The sequence below is a fragment of the Dioscorea cayenensis genome, chromosome 3 (genome assembly GCF_009730915.1).
Source record: "Dioscorea cayenensis subsp. rotundata cultivar TDr96_F1 chromosome 3, TDr96_F1_v2_PseudoChromosome.rev07_lg8_w22 25.fasta, whole genome shotgun sequence".
In the NCBI taxonomy this organism is placed as follows: Eukaryota; Viridiplantae; Streptophyta; class Magnoliopsida; order Dioscoreales; family Dioscoreaceae; genus Dioscorea; species Dioscorea cayenensis.
The window spans coordinates 1,882,790-1,897,194 of record NC_052473.1 but is presented as its reverse complement, the minus strand read 5'-3'; the positions used below and the strand labels follow the sequence as shown (position 1 = coordinate 1,897,194).

Sequence of the window (14,405 nt, the reverse complement as noted above, 5' to 3'; positions counted from 1 at the left end):
CAAACGATCTTTTGACCTAGCTATTTGTTATTGGGTCCTTTATATAGGGTGTCTATTTTAGGGAAAACTCAAAATTGAATTCCAAAATATATTGTAGATGAAAGCACAAGTGTATTGAGTTTACGGTTGATCTCCATATTTATGCACGTCCCCTGACAAGACTCTAACGAGCATGATTGAATGTAGGGTTAGAAAAAAAAAAAATGAATCCAAAAATATAAAATGTAATGGTTTCCTAGAAATGGTGTACATTTATCAATAGTAAAATTATCTTTACAAAAATATATTAGAAAAGAAATGCTATTATTAATGTGTGAATATCAATACTTTTGCTAAGAATGTTTGTAAGAATTGTATGGCTATAAAATAGATATAATAAAAAAATCATGGTATAGAAAATGATGGAGATCTATTATTCATGATGTGTACTTATATACCAAGAGAGCTTAATGTTATATAAAACATACTCTTTTTTATTTTTTTTAAGCCTTAGTTGAGTACCAAATAATATGGGTGGTTGTTGTGGGGATGACATGCGAAGTCACATCATTATTTAAGGAAAACTTTTATTATAATACCCACCAATAATAATTTACTGATTTAATTGTTCCTAATCAATTAATTAAGTTGTTAATTATTATTAATGAAATCTATATTATCACTTCATGAATGATGAGGCCTTGTGTTCATAATAAAGTATAATTGGATTATGAGCGCATTTGACTTGCTAGGCATTTGACTACTGAAATCCATTTTAATTGGGACTTGAAAAGTTCTTATGCTAAATTTAATAATCAAATGCTTTACAATTTAATAAATAAATTTCATTTTATTAGTTATTATTACCGATAACTTCTTCATTTATTAACACTAAATTTTTTAAGTAAGGTAAAATATTTTTGTCTTACTAGTGAGATAGATTTAAATTTTAGCGCATATAAGGAAACGACACATGTAAGTTGACTTATTAACTCATTCCTCGTGAATGTTTCTTTAGCTATGTTTTTCAAATAACTTTGCAAAACACATGAAATTATTGTTTTTTTTTTAATTTTTATATTTTGGTATTCTATGTTGCATGCAATAAAAAAAATTATAAAAATTTGGGTATTCATATCACAATTCATTAATATAATTTGGGTATTCATATCACAATTTATTAATATATTTATATATTAAATAAAATTATTTATGTACTAAGAAGTAGCAAGTGTTAATATATTTTTTATAAAAATCATATTTATTTACATCTCCCATAAAATGTTTTAATTCACTTATATAACACTATACATAATGAACAATTCTAAAATATATAAAAAATATAGAGTGAGCTACATTTTTTTTTATATAATTCATTTATGACAGGATGGACATATATATAATAAACAGGAATAATTTGGAAGGATATATCAATAGATATAATTTTTTTATTTTTGGAAAGGTACATTAGCAAAAATATATAAAATAAAATAAAATAAAAATCCCATCTACGTGTCCTGTTCAGAGACGTTGTGTGGGGCTCATCTTACGAACCAATGACATTGAGAAACGTGGCAATGAAGGGATTGTCGTTGCATGTAGGGCCGTTCACTAACGGATTTGCCCTAGAAGCATGTCTTTAAATTCCTCCAGATCAGCAACGGGCATGATCCACGATGCCAACAAGACTACACTAGACTAAAGATTTAGCTCTGGCCGTAGAATCATAGCCCTCTTAAGGAAAAGGACCACCGAACCCATGACTTCTTGATTCTCTGCCACATGGACATCGTGATTTACGATGCTTGCGAGTTGGAAAACCCGATGATACGCCGCTCAAGTTACTCTTGAGTTTTCTCCACCCTCGATCCTATCACTGCCCGGTCAACTATGCATGCCCTGGTTCAATGGATCTTGGAAAAATCAAACTAATATTAATACTGTTTTATTTGTTTTAAAATATATTAAATATTAAACTTATTTTTATTAATTTAATATTATCGATATTTTTATTGGAATAAAAATATTAATTTCTTTCATAAAAAGATTTTTTTTTCCACTTGTAAAACTTAAAAATCATATTTGAGTCTAAATATTTGGACAATTTTTTTTAATTTTCTTTTTTAGAAAATTAAAGCATTATGAACATTTGCACTGGGCTTCGTAAAATACCTGCGCATTTGTTAAAAAAGAGAGATGAGATGAAATAGTAACTCTTTATCAATTTATGTCTTTAAATTGGCTTATCCACATTTGGAAAAATTGACCAATTACTAAATGAATACATATATTAATAAATTTAAATTATTTAAATTATTAAATAATATAATTATTGGTTAGACTAATGATAATCACCTGTAATGGGTGGGTAAAAATATAAGGTAGAAAACTAGAAATCTTGTGGTGGAATGCTATAGTAATATTTCCAAATTGGTGCATTTTCAAATGGGTTTGATATATCCCCTGTATTGTATGGGAATTTATTAGCTTAATTTGATTTTTGAAATTTTTTTATGTGCACATAGTGGTTAATAAGCCGTCATCATAATATTATTAATAACTTTTAATTAGACTGTGGTTGTCATCTTTGTTAAAAAAAATTAAATAAAAAATGCGAAAAAAACACAAATAACTCTAGGGATAATTCCACCTAATATAAATTTTTAAGCCCAGCAAAAGTCCAATTTATTAAATTAAAAATTGATACATTAAAAAAAATTCAGATACATCACATAGTAATTCATTTACCTAATTTATCTAAAACATAAATATTTATTTATTGACAGTAATATCACTATCCAAAAATTCAGATGCAAAATTACTACATTACCCTTTTCTCAATAACTCGCGAGAAAGCGGTGCGCACTTCGAGAAGCCGGACCCACTGTTAAAACATCGGTGATTCACTCCGAGAGTCCGAGTGGTCCACCCGATCCGGCCGAAATCGATCGCCAACCCCTGAAATTATTTATATTTACAAATACCACCCTGGCGTTTATAAAACCGTATTCTCCTTTGCTCCTTCCCTTCTCTTATATAGAAAAAAAAAAATCCAAAGCCTAAAGAGCTTAGCTAAAGCTCAAAAGCCTTTGGCGACGCCGCTTCAGCCTCTCCCGTTCGATCCCTCGGGGAGAAAGAGCGAGATCTTGATCCGATTCGTTTCTCTGTTGCTGAATTTTGTGGGATTCTTTCTGGATTTTTGTTGGGATTTTGGGATTGTATCTTGAGTTTGGTCATGGTTGCGGCTTGGATCTTGGTTTTGAGGTGCGGGGAGGTGGGTTTTAATTGTTTTTCAGTGTTTGGGGGTTTGGGAATGGTGTTTTTGATGGAGGGTTGGGAGATCGGGATCGAGATCTCGGTTTCTTGATTGAAAAGCGTTTGGTTTTTGGGGAGTTTTTCATTGTGTTTATTGTGGGGCGTTTTCGTCGAATTTGTTGTGATTTATTGCGGTTTGAAACTTTGAATGGAGGTTTTTGGGGATCGGTGATATTTATTGTGATTTTTTTCTTTTTTTTTTTTAGCTGTTGAAGCATTGTGAGGCAAATGCGGGATGTTTCACAGGGTTTGCTCACTGGATCTTGAAGCTTTAAATGAGGTGCCTTTTGTTTCGGGCTCTCCTCGATCTGTTTCTTTTTTTGTTTTTTTTCAATCGGAAAATTAGCATTTTCGCATTCTTGGATCTCGATAGGTGCTTTTCTTGATGTACGGTGTTCAATGCTGGATCTTAGTTTGAACTGTGAATTATGAATGCTGTTTCAAATAATTATATCGATGCCAAAATGATAAATAAAATTTTATTTTATTTTATTTTATTTTGGGGCAAAATTTGGTCACTTTTTTTTTAAAAAAAATTTGAGATCTATCAGGGTTTTCTTTTAGTTCGTTTAAGCAGGGAAGCTCTAGCAACCGAAAATGGAAATCTTTCAGTAGCTTTATCCCACATTGTTACATGTTAGCTTTGATCTCTCATTTTTGCATGGCAGGTAGCATCATATAATTTATTTTGATTCAGATATGATGTATCCATGCTTTTTTAAATGTTTATTGATTTATTTATTCATTAGTGAAGGCTTGCTGCATTTGCTGTCCTTTAATGTTGTACCTTTGGTTTTCCCAGAATGTTCAGATAAGATGAGATTCTGACATTCCTCGTATCAGGAGTTATTATGATATCTTTCCTTTTTTTTTCCTTGTCAGATCAGAGTCTTCCAGAGTTTAAGTGGTACTTCTTGTCCAGAGTTTGTTGAAAATGTCTTGTAAGTACATGAAATCTTTTGAATGACTCAGATGAAGTTTGATATGTTTAGATCTTTGGATTTGAGAATATTCTTTTTACCTTCTTGCAGTAGCACATGCTGAAGGGCTAGTTCAAGATGAGATAAGGGAGAGAAGATCAGATGTAGAAAACTCTGAAGATGAGAGGAGGACAAAAATTGGATCCCTCAAGAAGAAGGCACTGAATGCATCCTCGAAAATTACCCATTCTCTGAAGAAAAGAGGAAAAAGGATGATTGATTACCAGGTGTCATTAGTGTCCATTGAGGACATACGAGATGCAGAAGAGGAACGGGCGGTCCATGCATTCCGGCAAGAGCTTATTGCCAGAGACCTCCTGCCTGAGAAGCATGGTGACTATCACATGTTACTAAGGTTCATATCTGCTTTCTGTTTTATGTCTACAATATAGTCTTGCCACTATTAAGGTTTAAGTGAATGTTTTCCTTCTTATCAAGCCCATGCTTATTCTATGCAGGTTTCAGAAAGCTAGGAAATTTGATTTTGAGAAAGCAAGTGAAATGTGGGCAGAGATGCTTCGTTGGTGAAAAGAGTTTGGAATTGATACCATATGGGAGGTGAAGAACAATTAGTTACCAAAATTTACTTTCTAGATTTACATTTGTGAAGTTGTAATTGATTTTAGGCTGTGTTTGATTGGCAACATGGAAAATGGGTGGAAAAGAAAATTTTTCCATGGAATATTTTTCTATGAAAAAATTTTCCGTGGAAAATGAAAAAATAGTTGTTTGAATGGCATTATTTTCTAGCTAGAAAATAAAAAAATTTCGATGAAAAATTCTTATTTTGTTGTTTGATTGCTCTTATTTTTCACGGAAAATGTTTCCGTGGAAAAAACATTATTTGTTGTTTGATTGCATCCATTTTCTCTGGAAAAAGTCACATTTTCCATGAAAAATTTTCTCCATGGAAATTGTATTTTTTTTTTTGCTACCTTAAACAACGTAATATATATCATTCAAACACCATAATATATACCTAAAAACAAAGATTTAGTAAACCATTCAAATAACGTAATATATCCCTAAAAACATTGATTTAGTAAACCACAAACTTCAAAATCATCTTTACAAATATGTCTATTGCTCCAAATACAACTAAAAAATTCATAGTAATGTAAACATATTTCTTCCGTTTAATCAAAACACAATCCATGACATAGATCACTTGCCGAGCTTGTGATTAACCCAAGTATGCAAAAATGCTTCATCATTAATCCTAAAGAAGAAACGAGCTTCTTTTTCATCATGCACAAATATTTGCATGAGAGCCACCACATCATTATCTGCAAGACCCAATCCTTGGACTTTGTCTAGGATGGCTTGCACATCGGTATAACTTTCACTTGCTTGCTTCTCGAACGCATTAGCCATTTTTTGTGAGGATTGAGCAATAGTTGTGAGGGCCGCGGCGGCATCATCTATAGGTCTTTGGCGTTTACGTTTAGCTCTCTTTTGTGCTACTTCATTAGATGCATTAGGTATGTTCGACTGAGTTGGGTGTGCTTCCTCCATCTCATCTTCATACCCTACACTAACTCCCACCGGATTGTTGATTTCATCTTCATTCATTTGTACAAAGTCATTCCCCGTGATAGCTCGATCTCCAGTTGCATTGTCATCCATATATATATGCACAGTACATATATACCACACTCTTTTTCATTCAGATTATATATATCCATATATATATATCCATATATACATATATATGGACAATACATATATACCACGGTCTTTGCCAGAATCAAATCATCTCTATGGCATAATCTTGTTAGTAAAAAAACCCTAAATCAATGGAGAATCAAAAGCATGCCATGAAACTAGAATAACAAGGGTTGCGATTAACGAATATCTGCAAACCGAGAGCGATCAAGAGGAGAGAGCGGATAGGGATTGAGACCGAAAAGCAAAGGGTGGTGAGGTTCTAGGGTTTCGAAAGGATTTGGGGTAGGCATAGTAGAGAAATATATTTGCCTTACGTTATTTTTTCACATAGGCCCTTACGTTATTTTTTCACATAGGCCCTTACGTTTTCACTGGAAAACTTTTCCCATGGTGGAGCAGGAAAAATTTTCCACTAATTTGAGGGAAAATAAGGTCACGTGACAGGGTTTGTGGAAAATTTTTCCATGGAAAATTTTGGCAAACAAATAGCTTAAATTGATGAAAAATGACCCGTGGAAAATTTTTCTAGGGAAAATAAGGGCAATCAAACACAGCCTTAGTGGTTTTCAGCCTAGAAGTTTGTTAAATTGAAATCCTCTTTGCTTGATCTATTGGTAACTGTGCGTGCCATAAATTTATATCCTTGTTACTCTTTTTCTTTTAGAAATTTTCCTGTTAGGTCAAAGTTACAAGAATCAGTGAAATCCTGGATATTTCTTTTTCTTTTCTGTTTTGTTACCTTGCAGTTGTTTTGCTTCTTTCACTTAACAAAAATGTTGGCACCCAATTAATTAATTGTGTAATTGTTGGTCTGACAAGGATGCTTTGACTTATTGCCTCATTTATCTGCAAAAAAACATATCTTGGCTTAATTTTGCAACTCGCTAACAATCTTGAACTTTGTTAGTTACTAGATAATATTCTTTTTGATGTATGTTCCTGATAATCAACTTAATTTCCATTTGGGTAAATTGGGTTGCTTGTTGAATATGATCTATCTTGTTAGGTGAGATATCATGCAAAATTATGAGACAAACTAAGGATTGGATTTCAGGATTTTGAATATGAACAACTTGAGGAAGTTCTACAAAATTATCCCCAATGTTATCATGGAGTTGACAAAGGTGGAAGACCTGTCTACATTGAAAAGATTGGAGCAATTGACCATAGCAAGCTTGTGCGAATCACTACACTTGTATGTTATATGAAGTATCATGTGCAAGAGTTCGAGAGGGCCTTCCTTGAAAAATTTCCTTCTTGTTCAATTGCTGCTAAGAAACAAATTGATTCCACAACCTCAATTTTGGATGCTCATGGACTGGTAAGCTGGGTGCTCCTTATAAATTTTATTTGTGTCAGCTCGGTTTACATTCAATAATTGTTAGTATGTTGTTTTACTAGTTTTATTTGTATGGGAGCTCAGTTTACATCTAAAAATTGTGATTGTGGTGTTTTATTACTTGAAAGTTGAATATAAGTAAACGAGTTTTAAGATGGTCCGATATAGTTGGATATAGATAGGGCATTACATTGAGAAAAAGTTTTAAGCATCAAATTGTGATTATTAAATGTTTGGATAAGATTGAAAGCCAATTAATTGTATAGATTATTTTTGACTATTTTGCCTTATTTCAATGACTTTTAGTTTGATCCATGCCCTTGCGTGATATTGTAATGCAGGGAATAAAGTCTCTCAACAAGACAGTTATAGATATTGTTCGAGCTGTCCAAAAAATGGATGGTGATTATTATTCAGAGGTATAGTCTTTTGTGCTAGCTCATCTCTATAAGAGACTCCTGATGATGTATATGTTTAGAAGAATAATTCTGATGTGTTAATCATGAAGACACTCAATGAAATGTTCATCATTAATGCTGGACATTCTTTCAAACTATTCTGGAACACTTTGAAAGGCTTTCTTGACCCTAAGACTGTTTTCGAAAATTCTTGTAAGGACCAAGCTTTTAAGGGATTGCTTTAATTCTTTCTTACATTCAAAACCTTAAATGAGGAGTGCATGCTTCTCTGCTTGCAGGTAATCGGGAGCAAATATCAGAGCAGATTACTAGAAGTCATTGATGCGAGGTGGTGTTCTGTTTTCCTAACTTCTGGCTATCTCTTGCTTACCTTTGAGATATCAATCTGCTTACCTACAAATAATTTATTTTTCTCCTTCAGCCAACTACCAGAATCCTTGGGTGGCTCATGCGCATGCTCTGACCAGGGAGGATGTTTTAGGTCCAACAAAGGGCCCTGGAATGACCCTGTCATTGTTAAGGTACACGCATCTCTTCATGAATATCATGTGCATGGCATCTTACTGGTTAGCCCCATGGCCTAGTTACAAAGAGAAATTTACATTTGATTTAGCTTGCGAGGAATGCTGATGCTACATTTGTGAGGGAAATAAGAGGCTTGTACCAGATGGTGAACGGAAAGTGAGTTACGACCATTAAAGGCAAAGGTTAGACCTTTTTTTTTTCCTTGTGATTTTGTTGTTTTGATCATTAAGATCAACTGTTCAACTTTTATCCTGAGGAATGTACCTTATCCTTTTCTTGTTTGATTGACAGGGAAGGTTTAGTGATACATCAACAGCTGAATCAGGATCGGATGTTGATGATCTTGGTTCCCCTGTATTATCTAGGATAGCAGATTTCACTTGTTTCGCTCCAGTGCATGAAGAAGTTAGTTTGACTCATCTTACTGTCAATTTTTTGTTATCAGCGTTAAATAGTTACATTACCCATTGTATATGACGTTGGCTGGCTAAGTTTTCTGTTTGTGTTAAGTACTTCCTGTGAATTACACAGGTTAGGTCAAGGGATACCACAGCTTACTATAGTTGTGATGACAATTTTGTTGTGGTTGATAAAACTACAGACAATGGTCGAGGATCAGCTACTTCTGTGAGTACAAGCATAGGACTGAAAGATAAGAGGCGCACATATGTCAATGGAACATCATGTTCACCAGGTACTGTCAATTGAGAATGCTGCTGTGACTCTGTTTTATTGTATTCTGTTTTTTGCTCTGCTTTTGTTCGCCACTTAAGAGAATGGGATATTTTGGGTTATCCAATGTGTTATTGGACTCCGATATGACCTTTTGCACATAATAAGAGGAACTATAATGATTTTTGTCTGTTAAGGGTTTGGCTACTTTGTGGAAGATGTTCTTACTATGGATCATGATATAGTTTTACCGAGTTAAATTTCATTATGTTATTCTTATCCCGGGATGATTTTTGTATTAATTTGCAGATGCAAACCGGGATGGTTTTTCCTTTTGTGGGGAAAGGTTTTTTTCTCCACTTAAACCTGTAAAGATGTTTAATTTTTTTATTTCATTATGCTTGCATAGTCCGCATTCTGCTTGAAAATTCAGTTTGACTGCTTAAATTATATGAAGTGTGTGAGTTTTTATTAGTATATTGAGTCGGCGGTATTGTGTATTCTGTTTCATTGTGTTTTTTTAATGGATTTGCACCGGCACATCTTTAATAGTTTTTATAATATTGTTTCAAGCAATTCAGTTTTAGACAGGTGTATGACCACCAAAGCTGATGTGGAGGAAGGGCGTTTGCGATATCTTGCAAGGACACTTGTGGCATTTTTGGTCAAAGTTGTCCTTCGTTCACATTTTAGTTCAAAGACACTAGTGCCATTTTTGGTCAAAGCTCTGAATGAGCGGCGATTTATCAGGGTTTTCTTTTAGTTCGTTTAAGCAAGAAAATGGAAAACTTTCAGTAGATTTATCTCACATTGTTACATGTTAGCTTTGATGAATGCAAAATTTGCATGGCAGGTAGCATCAGAATTTATTTCGATTCAGATATGATATATCCATGCTTTTTAAATGTTTATTTATTTATTTATTTATTCATTAGTGAAGACTCTTGCTGCATTTGTTGTCCTTCAATGTTGTACCTTTAATTGGTTTTCCCAGAATGTTCACATAAGATGAGATCAGAGTCTTCCAGAGTTTAAGTGGTAATTCTTGTGTTGAGTTTGTTGAAAATTAAAACAAGTTGTCATTTGTAACATATCAAAATTAAAACAATATATATATATATATATATATATATATATATATATATATTCTAAAAACAATGAGAGAAAAAACACTTAAATATGAACCTTAATAGAGCAGTGACTCCAAGTATCATGTTATAAAGAGTTTTGTAACTAAATCAAGATAAAGTTATATCCAAATAAATATATGGCCAGAATTTGATCAGAAGACCCAATCTATGGGGGACAACCTGACAACCAATGCATTAATCTTCATAAGGCTAACTAGCAAGACATTAAAAAAGATAAAATTGAATCATAAAACACAAATTTATCCAAAATCCAACGGGTCCAATCAACTTCATGGTCCTACATGTTGATGAATTAGATAGAATTCAAATGGTTCAAAAGAAAATGAATTAGGACTCTACTATAGGTTATATATGACAAGCAATGTATATCAAGTTGCCTGATATATATATATATATATATATATCAAACACATTTCTTGATTATGAAAAATGCATTTATAAGAACCAAAAAGAGTTGTATGCTACAATAGCCATTTGAATCAACACAGACCAAACACATTTCTCATTAATTCTATTCTTATATCAACACCTGTGTATTATCTGTCAGTTTACCCTGTCCCTCATACGATATTGGATGCCATTACTAAGGCTGCTAGGAGGTTTTTCTGGTCTAAGAGTGGCAATCGAAAGGGTATGAGCTCAATTAGTTGGACAGATATTACTCTTGATCACGCTGAGGGGGGCCTCTCGATTCATAATTTGCGTGCTACCAAAACCTCTTTAATGGTGAAAAATGTGATTAGTTATCTTAATCATCGCGATGTGTTATGGGTGGACATTCTTGTTGCTAAGTATGGCAAGGTCAATTTCTGGACTGACTCCATACCGGCCAATTGTTCTTAGTTTTTTAGGGGTCTTTGGCATGTTGCTGATTCTATTATGCCTCATCTCTGGCTGCTTCGTTTTAATCCTGTGTCTACTGATTTAATGAAAGATCCTTGGTACTTTAATATTCCTCTAGCTTTTAAACCCACTTATATGAATATGGATCAAAATTTGGATTCGATGACTTTATCAGATTTCTTTTTAGATAGCGCTTGGAATGTTGCTCGGCTTCATGATGTTTTTGGTAACTTTTTAAATCTTGATTATCTTACTAATGACAAATTCAGCAGCAGCAATGTTAATCATTGGGTTTGGTTTCCTAAGTCTCGAAAACATAAGCTCACTTCAATGGTTTACTATCATTTTAACAATCCTGCTGGTTGTTTGGTGCCTTGGGATGGTTGGGGTAATATCTACCATCTGTATATTGCTCCCAGGCCTAAACATTTTATTTTGTTGCTTCTTCATAATGGTATTAAAACTTATGATTATCTTTACAGTTTGAACCTCGGGCCCCAAACTCTTTGTAAGTTTTGCAATCTTAGTTTTGAAACATCTGAACATTTATTTAATACCTGCCCTAAGGTTCATTTGGTTTGGAGTATGATCAGCAATGTTATTGGCAAACAAATTAGCTTTCATAATGGTTTCATGTCTGGGAGTTGGATTTGTCCGGCTAATGATGAATTTGACATGCATACTCAGTCGGTGATTGCTGCTGCTTCCTGGTTAATTTGGAAGGCGAGATGCAACTTTATTTTCAAAAGCGAAGCACCTGATTTTCAACTTATTCCTATTCATGTTGTGAATCACGTTCGGGAATATTCTCAGTCCAAGTGCTCTCAAATTGGTAAGCAACTTATAATTAATAATTTCTCTCATACTGACAGCCCATTTCTCTTTGTAGCCAGTGCTGGAAACAATGACTCAAACCTGTTTGGTGCCAGCTTCTTCATCGCTGACTCGAATTCTCAATTCACCTTAGCCGGCTGCTACAACAATTCTGCTGAGTCTACCATTGCGGCTGAGGCTCTTGCGCTCTTGGTTGCTTTGGGCTGTGTTTTTGTGTCAGATATTCACATCAAAACCATTTTGTTTGCCAGTTCTGCGTTACATAGTGTTCTTCAGGCTGGAGATTGGCATCACTCTTGGAGGCTCAATCCTTTGATTGATAGCATCAATGAATATGTGCCGGAATTGGGATGTCCTCGACTATATGTTATCCCTCAAACTTGGATGTCAGCTGCGCCTGCTTTGGCATTACATGGTCTTACCTCGCATATTCTTACTTTGTTTCATTGTGGCAGGGAGCTCCCTTATTGGCTCATGAAGCAACTCAAAAAAAAATGGAATTTCCCTGTAACCTTCCTTTTTCTTTCTCGTTCCTTTAGTTAGTTTTTTTTCCTGTTTTTGTTTTGTTCTTTTCCTGTTTTTTCTTTCTTTCTTGATTTGGCGTGTATTGTTGTCTCTTTGTAAAACTTTTATTTGTTTCTAATAAAATTAGCTTTGAGAGCTCTTTCCTTCAACAACAACAACAACAAAAAAAACTTTCCAAACTAGTGAAGAAAACTCTAAATAGTTTTTGAAAAAAGTTTCTAGAGCCTTAAACAAGAATGTCTATATGTTATATAATAATAATAATAAAAAGAAAATTAGAATAGTTTCAATTAGAAGAATGTATATAAAAATCTAGAAATTACTTTGTAAAAAATCAGAAGATATATGTTTGTTTCTTTTTCTTTGGACGCTTGAGGAGGCCTGTTCTTCGCTTTATCTTTTGTTTGTTGCATTCGTTTTTGTTTTTGTTCGGTTTCCTTCGTTGTTACCACTTCTAGTGGTCTAGTGCTTGTTGTTGTTCTATCCCGACATTTCTGGCGTGGGATCAATTGGCTGTTGTTCTTTTTTTTAGTTAATTGAAGTGGTTTATCCATCTTTTCAAAGAAAAAATTACTTTGTAAAAAATCAAAAGATTATATATAGAACCACGTACAAGTACTATGAATACCCCATAAGTTTTAACTTTTAGAAATCTAATATTGAATGAAGAATCTTTTGTCAAATTAGTCTTAAAATTGTATATCTGTTTTAGAAAAAAACATTGGAATTGGCATATATAATAGAGCATGATGTCCACAAATTATATTTATATTCAATATATATATACATATAAGTGAGCAAATGGACCCATATAAAGAAAACAATAATGATAAAGAACATTATGCTGATTACCTACTTTACTTTTGGTATAATTCTTTTTTCCTTCCTTTCTTTTCCTGTTGTTCAAATTGGCCATATGAAAGCACTACATCAGTGGATATCTTTATTACTCCTTTCTTTATATCAACTTCTTGATATATTGCTTTGCTGCAAATGCAAGCAAGCATCTCTTTAGAACAGAATCATATTGAGAATGTTATAAATATATAGATCATATTTAACTTTCTTCTCTTGATCACTACTGCTTGTCACCACTTGATCAAAACAAAAAAGAGAAGAGAGAAACAAATCAATGGCTGAGGCTGCAGTGGGTTTTCTAGTCCAGAAACTTAGTGATCTATTATTGCAAGAAGCCATCAATTTGCATGGAGTGAGAGACGAAGTGGAGTGGTTGGAACGAGAACTGCGGCGGATGCAGTGCTTCTTAAAAGATGCAGATGCAAAGATGAGCCAGGGAGATGATGAGAGAGTGAAGAACTGGGTCAGTGACATGAGAGATCTGGCTTTTGAAGTTGAGGACATCGTTGACACTTTCATGTATTGCAAGCTGCGTAGACAACAGAGGCAGTCTGGTTGCATTGGTTTCATCAAGAGGTATGTTTTGCCAACACCAATTTGATTACATGAAAATAAGCACTTATCATATATTTTTTTTAGAAATACTTCTATGAAAAACACCAATTTTATAGCTTTGAAAAAATTACTTATTTTTTCTAAATTCAACACTTATAAATATACATATATATATATATATAATTTGTGAAATTGTTTCTTTCAAAATTTATTATATCAGTGTTTTTAGAATAAACGTTTCATAGAGTTTCGAAATAGGATACTGGGTCATTATTCTTGGATGAATATGTCTTGCTAGACTTGCATATGGTACATGATGACCTATTCTCACTTTCTTTCCCACATTCTCATGAGTTTCTTGCTCTTGGCACTCACATTTCTGGTGATTTGAGATATAAAACTTTTATCTATTTATATAATTACCAAGCATCTGAAATTTCCTTATTTATTGACAATTAGTGTACCAAATCTTCTACAATCTTATCCAATTGCCTGGGAATGTGGAAAGATTCATGAACTAAACACACACCCCATGCTAATAAAGCTGTCTATTTTTTTATTTTACTGAAAGTTTTAAATTTGCATTGTTTTTTTGATCTAAGCTTAAATTAACTAAAATTAATTGAAAGTATAGGATGAGTAAGATGAATATCTCAAACTTCAGAGTCCTTAAATTTCTCTAAATTATTTGATCAAATGAAATTCTACAGTAGATGCATTAAAAACTTGGAGCATATCGGTA

General features: G+C 33.4%; 2 pseudogenes; both read left to right on the top strand.

Annotated features, from left to right (window-relative positions):
- Positions 1–3,006: 3,006 nt before the first annotated feature.
- Positions 3,007–9,785, top strand: LOC120255467 (annotated as a pseudogene).
- A 3,597-nt stretch (positions 9,786–13,382) lies between these two features.
- The window catches only part of LOC120255457, a 6,984-nt pseudogene continuing 5,961 nt past the window's right edge, over positions 13,383–14,405 (top strand).